This window comes from Aricia agestis, chromosome 14, assembly GCF_905147365.1.
Source record: "Aricia agestis chromosome 14, ilAriAges1.1, whole genome shotgun sequence".
Classification (NCBI taxonomy): domain Eukaryota; kingdom Metazoa; phylum Arthropoda; class Insecta; order Lepidoptera; family Lycaenidae; genus Aricia; species Aricia agestis.
The window spans coordinates 12007093-12016460 of record NC_056419.1 but is presented as its reverse complement, the minus strand read 5'-3'; positions in this window follow the sequence as shown (position 1 = coordinate 12016460).

The window sequence follows — 9368 nt, the reverse complement described above, 5'->3', positions numbered from 1 at the left end:
ATTCACACACGTCACGATCCGTGTATCACCTGTACACATTACTGGCATCGATGATTTATTTGCAACAACTATTTCTTTTATGTCGCGTACTGGTCGGATATCTGTCAAACTTTCCCGCTTCGCCGTCATATGAACACTCGCTCCACTGTCTATATACCAGTCATCTATGCTGAATTTTCCATTTAAGAAAGCAACACTAAAAGCACTTGCTTCTTTTATTTTTTGTTGACATTGGTTTTTATAATGTCCAATTTTCTTACAGTTGTAACATTTGATTTGTTTACCACCACCTGTCATTTTCGTTTTGTTCGATGACATTGACGTTTGTTTTGACTTGACATGTACAGTGCTGCCAATCTTTGGCTTGCCCGACCATAATGCAAATTCGCCTCCACTGCTGCCAACATCAGAATTCATATCTAGAAGCTTCGTTTTTATGACGTCAGAGCTTGCTGATAAACCGGAATGTTCTAGCGCCATCACCATCGGCGAAAATTTATCTGGAAGACCTGCTAACAGCAAAGATCCAACCCATTCATCACTGATTTCAAAACCCGTGTTTTTTAATCGTTGAGCAGTTTCCACTATTTGAGACACATAACTGGTCATTGTTTCACAATTATCTAGGCGAATGTTGATCAATGTTCGCAACAAACTTATTCTTCGAGAGAATCCTGTGTCATCGAATAATTGCTTCAACTTATTCCATACCGCCGTAATTGTAGTTTCATTTTTAATATGCACGTATAATGATGGATCGATGGTCATTATTAGTTTCGCTTTTGCTTTTCTTTGTTCGGCTTCGGTAATCGTTGGCAATATGTCGTCGATATCGATTCCCTCCAACACAAGAAAGTTTTTCACTGCAAATGACCAATCATCATAATTTTCACGTCCCTTCAGTTTTGGTACATTTACTATGTATCCCGCGGTAGACATTATGGAAAAATACACTTTTTACACTAATTACTTTGAGAAAACACTGAGTCCATAACCTGAAGAAAACACACGCGTTAGTTGTTGCAACCAAGAGTAGAGCAATTTATTCAATGTCATTACGACCATAGATACATGGAACACAGATAATACAGAACCGATTCACAGACAATTATCAGTAATGTGTGTAACACACTTTAAGTAGTGTAAAGTAACTAAAATTAAAGAATATTTTGATATTATTTCAACAGATATTAGGTTCAACACATAGGCCTTTGTTGGCATGCAAAATTAACAATAGAGAATTATTACAGTCTAAAACAGGTCATAAAAGAATTATACAGTCAACAATAATTAATATAATGTAGTAAAATGAATTCATTAATATTATTCTAAACTATTATGTATAAAAATGTCATTATTAAATTAAAATGTCAATGTAAATAGGTATGTAGTAATTTCTCCATAAAAATATTTAAAACATGTCATAGTACGTTATTCATTTAGAATAATATTATTATAACAATAGTAAATTAATTTTAAGTTTATTAGAAGTCGGCAATAAATTAGATACATATTATGTTTAAAATTTACATTCACGAAAGAGATCTTCGATAGTATGGAAGCATTTATCAACCAAATACTTTTTTAATTCATTTTTAAATCTTTGAATGCTGTCTATTTCTCTAAGACTCTGCGGTAGTTTCAGAATTTAGCATAGTATGTAAAATTGCTATAAGATACCCTTTGTTATCGAAAAAATGGGATCTTAAAAAAATTTACACTGATTTATATTGTCTTATGACTTATGATGTTAAATCGCTTAATCGCCTATTAGAAAACTATTTTTTTAATAGAAGCTATTATAATATAACTATACCTGTCCCGGTGAACTTCGTGTCACTTTAAAACCTTCCCTAGACTTCTACGAATATTTTAAGACTAAAATCAGCCAATCTGTTCAGCCGTTTTTGAGTTTTAGCGCGACTAACACATTTGGAAATCCATTTTTATATATATTACTAGCTGTCCCGGTGAACTTTGTGTCACTTCAAAACCTTCCCTGGACTTCTACGAATATTTTAAGACTAAAATCATCCCAATCCGTCCAGACGTTTTCGAGTTTTAGCGCGACTAACACATTTGAAAATCCATTTTTATATATAAGATTAAGATAGAAGCATTTCATAAACGCTTCAAGAAAGTTTGCCTGTTAATGACACCTATAGAGGTAAGAAAAACCAGCAACTATTTAGTTTCGGTCGCACTCACTTTAGGTCTTAGGAGGTATCCAGTTCTAAAGGTCTATACTATCTGACCTTCGATAAACTATAAAGCTCAAATTTTTATCTTGTTTTCTTTTCGGATAACTGTAGGTATCTAGTTATTCTAGTTAGCTACTGTCGGACACTAATAAAATTCACTTCCCACTGCCAGACCACCTCAAAGTCTTTTTACTATAAGGATGCCGCAGTAAAAAGCAACTGTCAATAATGCAGAGGTCCGAAAAAGGACATCAGAAACATTTTTAAAAAACGGCAAAATGTGCGGTTTTTGCGTGATAAAAGAATTTCTGCGGTATGGAGTTACGGGGAACATCTTTTATTATATTATACGCATTGATGATAACATTTATTTTTGTAATTTATTTTCCCTTTGCAAAGGATTCCCGCTACGAATCTACTTTTTAATCAGTCTGACGTTGGTTGTAGCATGCATGTGCATAATTCAACGTAATTAATCAAAATTTAATTTTGTTTTTGTTTCAGGAAATATGAAACACATAACTGTAATTCTGTTGACGTTATTCGTGTTGCAAAGTTATGGTGTAAGTAATATTTTATTTCCAGATTATTAAAAGTCACCGAGTACTTCGTATTTAATTCTGTCTATATTACAATGATTCATTATACATTTTGATAGCATTTTTACAACTTTTCAAGATGTTAAGTATGTAAGTACTTAGATTTGATGATAGTAATACATTTATCAATTTTATCTTTTAGCTTCCTCATCCAACTATAACTCGTTCTGCTAGTGAAAATGTAGACTTGAATTCAAACGTGGAATTAAAAGATGCAACAAAAGAGCCAAACAGTATTGCCACATACACAAAAACTGAACAAAAATCTGCAGGTGATATAGCAGAAATATCTGATAATGTGAGATTGGAATCTAAGAGCTTGACGAGTGATTCTAGCAGCACGAATGCAGTTAAAGATGAAAAATTAAGTGTGGTATCAACCCAGGAAACCTCTAACACTGATAGTAAAAATAAAGAATTAACGAGGCCTAAAAATTTAGATGTAGAATCTAAAGATCCAACGAGCGAATCTAAAAAAACAAAAGTGAACGACAAGCCGAGCTCAACTCCTCAAGAAATCCCAACCTCGCGTTCTAATAAGGACAACGAAGAATCATTAAGCGACAATTTAATGATTACAGGAGCAAGTAGTGGCTCAAACAGCATTCCAGAGCAAACGAAAATAGAAACGATGCAAAGACCTCCATCATACTACTACGACATGTTTAATGTAATTATAAGTCTTTCTAATTAATAAATTAAGAAATTAAAAAAAAACCCCGCCAAAAAAACTTTAAAAAGTAATGAAATAATATTTACTGCCTTTAAGTTCAAATGATTCCTAACTTGTGTAAAGTAATAATTATTTTGGTCCATAATTGTTGTCACGGTGTGTCGGGGGACCGCCAAGTAAACTACAACTTAGTTGGCGAGGAGTTGGATATCCTATTGATTATCAGGTGATGCTGCAGCACCAGGTCAACTTTCCATTATTATGTGTATATGTATATTGTATATTCACAAATATCACGAACTAGAAGGAAATATAAAACCTATCAAACGACTACAAGTTGCTAACGGCCTTTCATGAACCAGATAAACCCTGATTGTCCAGGACTGAGCAGGCTGATGATGATGAATTATAGCTAAGAACACTCTCGATCATGTCAGCTTTCAAACAAAAAAACTAGATCAAAATCGGTCCACCCGTTTGGATGCTACGTTGCCACGGACAGATACACACACAGACAAACAGACAGACAGACACGTCAAACTTATAACACCCCTCTTTTTTGTCAGGGGTTAATAAAAATCAATTAAAAGATCCTTTTACAATATGAAATAACATACATATTATATTGTCACAATCCATACTATCCACACTAATATTATAAATGCGAAAGTGTGTTACCTCTTCACACCCAAACCACTGACGGGATTTTGCTGAAAATTGGTGTGGAAATTGTTTTGAGTCTCGGGAAAGGACATAGGATACTTTTTATCCCGGAAAACTGTACGGTTCACGCGTAAACGAATTTTGACGCAACGGAGTGCGGGGGTCATCAGTTTATTTATGACTAGATGATGCCCACAACTCCCTTGTGCCAAAATTCGTTTGTCGCGCGGGAACCGTAATTTTTTCCGGGATAAAAAGTATCCTATGTCCTTTCCCGGGACTCAAAGTCTCTCTATACCAAATTTCAGCACAATTGGTTCAGCCGTTTTAGCGTGAAGAGGTAACAGACAGACAGACAGACAGACAGAAGGGTAGACAGACAGACACACTTTCGCATTTATAATATTAGTATGGAAGTATGGATATCGTTTTTTGTAGATTCCCATTGCTGCTCTTCAAGCAGTGAGCAATTTCCTCGGTGGAAGTCCGACAAGCCCCACCTACGTCAGACCAACGGCGACTTCGAGGCCTCCAGTAGCGAAAGAAAATTTACGATCACCACCAATCGATACTCTGACTGGAACTTCCGGGGTAGAACCTGCCAGTAGTTCCAACACAAATAGTTCGAACATTTCAAGTCTACAAGGATTGATGGCCCAGATCAGTCAATTTGCTAGTAATAGACCAGGAGTGGTAGGATTACAAATATTCAGGATTCCAACTATTCAGGATATTATAAATGTAAGTAAACACATCTAAGTTAATTGAATAACGTATGTGAGCAGCAATTTTTTTTTCAATTTATACCTATTACTTATATTATTATTATAAATTAGTCTTAAGTAAAGTTTGAAAAGAGTACATTGAAAAATGCAGATGCAGGACAAGACGAGTTTTATTTGAAAATGGAGCATTTTTAAACTAATAATGTTTTTTCAGATCCCCATCTCAACTCTCAATGCCGTGAGCCATTTCCTCGCATCAAATTATGCGGCTCAACCAGCCCCAGTCGTCAGCTCGCCGCCAGCGGTTGCTGCCAGTAATGTGGTGCCGTCCAAAGTTCCAATTGGTAATATAATTCCTCTATGGTAATACCTAATACGTTCAGCAGTGGACGGCTATAGGCTGATTATGATGATGATGATGAATAACTAATAAAATATTAATTACAACAAAGCTACAAATATTTCTAAAGAATATAAAACGCATCCCGACTATTCAATTCCGAAAGTTACAAGGAAAAATAAGAAAAAATCTAGACCTAGTATCTCTAGTATCTCTCTCTTATGGTAGATAACATGGGAAACCATGCAATTCTGAATTATTTATATTTTCATTCTTTGAACTCCGAGAAAACCTTTGATTCAATGAGAGACAACAATAGTTAACAATATTTAATGGTTAGATTTTACAATTAGGGTTGAACTAAATTGTCAGCATCTTTTATTTTTCTGGTGAATTATAATATTATTATCATTTTTATATTACTGATAGTAGAAACATTATTTGCAGAAGCTACTGCAGCTCCAAACAAGGAATTAGTGAAATCGGGACTATTACAAACGCTGGACAACATACCAGACCATTCCACACTCATCGGAGTTACTCAAGTAGATGCTAAAGACGAACAAACCACAAGACGTGTAGTTCAAGCAAAGCAGGGCCTAATAGCGAAACCTGAGTACTACCAGGCTATGATGAATGTAATACATGTTTTCACTTTTAGTATGAAATATTATATTTATTATGTTCTATGGTTCCAAAATGATTACAAAATTTTTGATACTGGCTTAGTATCTATTTTGTTAAGCCCACCACTTATAATATTATGTCTATTACCTCTTTACGCTCGAACCGCTGAACTGATTTTGCTGAAATTTAGAATGGAGATACTTTGAGTCTCGGGGAAAGGATATCGGTCATTTTTATCACTGATAAATGTACGGTTCCTGCGCGATAAACTAAACACAACAGAGTTCCGGGGCGTTATCTAGTCCTATTTATATTTACGAAGGTAATACTGTATGTTTCAGATTCCGATTGAGACCCTCAAGGCTGTAAATATCTTCTTGGCGTCAGTATCTGCAGATCCATCCTTGATCGCACATCCAGCGGTTATACAAGGTAAATGTCAAAGTTCTAAAAAGGCACCAGAGTGCTTAGTCAAATTTCATTTGCCTGTTTCGATAGCGGATTAACTATCCAAATTATTGTATGTGTGAAGTGTAGTGAAATCGTGCGTTGTGCGTCGCAAGCGCGATGACACAGGGTCAATTCAGACCGCAACGCGACGAGGCGAGGCGAGGTGCGGTGCGGCATAAATTTGTATGGATTTGACAGATTTCAATTGCGCGAGACGTCTCGCGAATCTGACACATCCATACTAATTTAGAAATGCATCTACGCGTCCCGATGCTGTCTGAATCAACTGCCGCGCCGCGCCTCGCTTCGTCGCGTTGCAGTCTGAATTGACTCAACGATACGAATATCACACTGGCAACGGATTAATCAAATCCAATTCATTTTTGGCATCGAAGTTCTCTATAGAAACTGGCAAATGCATTTTGACTAAGCACTCAGTTTACTAACTGTAGTACTGAATTGCATTTTGACTAAGCACTCAGTGTATAAACGGTAGTACTGAATATAATAATAATTATTAAAGCCAAGTTATTGCACATTCTAATTCATTAATAAAGGAAAACTAGCTGTCCCGGTGAACTTTGTGTCACTTTAAAACCTTCCCTGGACTTTTACGAATATTTTAAGACTAAAATTAGCCCAATCCGTTCAGCCCTTTTCGAGTTTTAGCGTTACTAACACAATTGAAAATCCATTTTTATATGTATAGATAGGCATATTATTTTTTAACACAGTACCTTTTTGGAATAAAACGTAACTTATACGTGTCGGTTCAACGTTTAAATTACCGTTTAGCGATCACAATTAAAAAGTAACAAATACATACTTACATACTTTTTTCTCTATAATATTAGTGATTGGTGTGATTTCAATCTTTTATGCTATTGTTCCGCGGTTTTGTCCGCTAGTACTATGTCCCTTTACCCTAAGGGATTCGACGTACTTCATACCTATTTTCAGATATTGGAAAGCATTAGAAGGTATTTGAAATAGCACATCACTAGACGTCTACCTAATGCGATATCCATTTCACACATTTACATAATAGACGAGGCGTAGCAACGCTGTCGGTTGCATCGAATAATAGCACCATAACCGTTAAAGATCCAGCACTAATTTATGCAGAAACTATGTAACACTAAACTTGATGACGCCCACAACCCCGTTGCGCTAAAGTTCATCATCGCGCGGGAACCGTACATTTTTCCGAGATAAAAAGTATCCTATGTCCTTTCCCGGAACCCAAAGTATCTCCATACCAAATTTCAGTAAAATCGGTTCAGCGGTTTGGGTGTTAAGAGGTAACAGACAGACAGACGGACAGACACACTTTCGCATTCATAATATAAATATGGATTATGTATATTCGGCTTTACATATCTATAAGCACGTCATTATTTTTCTCGTTTTGAATTGAAAATAATGAGTAGAAAAAGTACTCGTAACACAAATGCACACATTGTAACCTTGTGTATTTAAATATCACTTTGAAAATCGTTTAAAATACGTCATGATAACTATTACAAAATAACAAATCAGATGTATTTTTCGAAAACAAGATAAATACTGAAGAACTGTCGTTGCTATCGATAAAAACTGCACAAGTTTCTGCACAAGTAACGTCACATGCAAGCGCTGCAAGTGTTAACAGAAAATCAGGAGGGATTCCCCAGGTGGATTTAAACTTGTAATTCGACATTTTTTTTTATTTTGTAAATTAATATAACCAGATGACGCCCACAATTTCATTGCGCGTAAATTCGTGTATTGCACATCATCTTGTTCTTTCCCTGAACTCAAATTAGTGTTCTTTCCCGGAACTCAATTTTGACCAAAATTGGTTCAGCGTTTTAAGCGTGGAAATGGACAGACATATTTACACTTTTGAGTTTATAATATTAATAAGCAGTAACGCCTATTAGTATTATTCCTACTATAATAATAATAATTACTCTTTGAAGTCTTATGGAACTTGGTGATGGTTTCTTGAGGAATTAAGATTTTGACATAATATTCGCAAAACATTTGTCGTCAATGTCTCGATTAAATAAATAATCATTGATCAATGTCTCATGTGACCGTCGGCGTTTGACGCAACTTCTGTAAATATGTATATAATAATAGGTCTGTTACATAACTTTACTAATATTATGTTGCATGTAGTTCATGCGAGTAGGTACACGTGCTATATTTTTTCTCGTAACTTTCGCTCGAGTTACCGCTTTCAAATAGTTTACTTTGCGCCATAAAGATAAGTCTACCTTACCTTAGCCAAGTATATACAAATTACAGGGTGTAACAAAAAAAGTGATAATACTTTAGGGTGTGTACATAAGGTTGGGTTGCGCCAACTAACTATAACTGTAACTATAACTTTAACTACAATGCAAAATGTCAAATCTTTGGTTAAAGTTAAAAATAGACACCATCAAGACGCCATATTTAACCATAACCGACAAGGTTTTAAATGCACGAAAAAAGGAACTAACGCTGTCATCATACAAAAACGCCATTTTTGACAGTTCTCCTTTACCAGCAGCGCCCCCCCCCCCCCTCCGCCCACGTTCATTTATACCATTAACCTTGTTGGACCAGCTGTCATCTGTCAATTTCTCCGGTCAAAGTTAAGGTTAAAGTTAAAGCTAAATTTAGCCTTAATTATAACCATAACTTTAACCTTAACTTTAACTTTAACCACGCCTCTGGTGCAACCCACCCTAAATCCCCTGTATAGATTTCACTGTGAAAGTAGCAGCTGAAAATTCTTTTAAACTTTATATTTTGCTTTAGCCCTTGCCCCTTGACCATACAAATCACAAAAATTCGCTCTTACAGCGCTGGTATTTTCTAAATGAACTCTGTATAAGGGACACAATATACACACCCTAAAGTATTATCACTTAGTTTTGTTCATAAAGTTAATATACCTAGCGGAATAGAGCAACAGTCTCGAGCTGTCCAACGTAACCGAAATTGGTTTCATCTGTGTGTAAAAATATGTGTACGTATACACTGACAAAAGCATGATTGAACATGATTTCTATGAGATTAAATTGTCAACGTGCGCCACGTGCCGATTAGACGTCAAAA